Below are 260 nucleotides of genomic sequence, written 5' to 3'. Positions count from 1 at the left end.
CCTTTTAAGTGTAAAAGTACAGTCAGTCCTAACACACTTAATTGTAAAGCCGTTAGTGTTCCTTAGGCATAATCTTGCGCCATAAACCCTTCCAGGCGAAGAACATGGATCGGTTTAACATTCTCTCTCTCTAAAACACCGCACTTATCCAAAGACACTTGGCAGCACCTATAGTGTACATTCAGCACTCAGAGATGTTTATTTTCAGGTCAATTATCTCACATACATATGCACAGATACAGAGGCATACACCTAAATTT

Source organism: Penaeus monodon, chromosome 27 (assembly GCF_015228065.2).
Source record: "Penaeus monodon isolate SGIC_2016 chromosome 27, NSTDA_Pmon_1, whole genome shotgun sequence".
Taxonomy (NCBI): Eukaryota; Metazoa; Arthropoda; class Malacostraca; order Decapoda; family Penaeidae; genus Penaeus; species Penaeus monodon.
Note: the sequence above shows the minus strand (reverse complement) of the source record.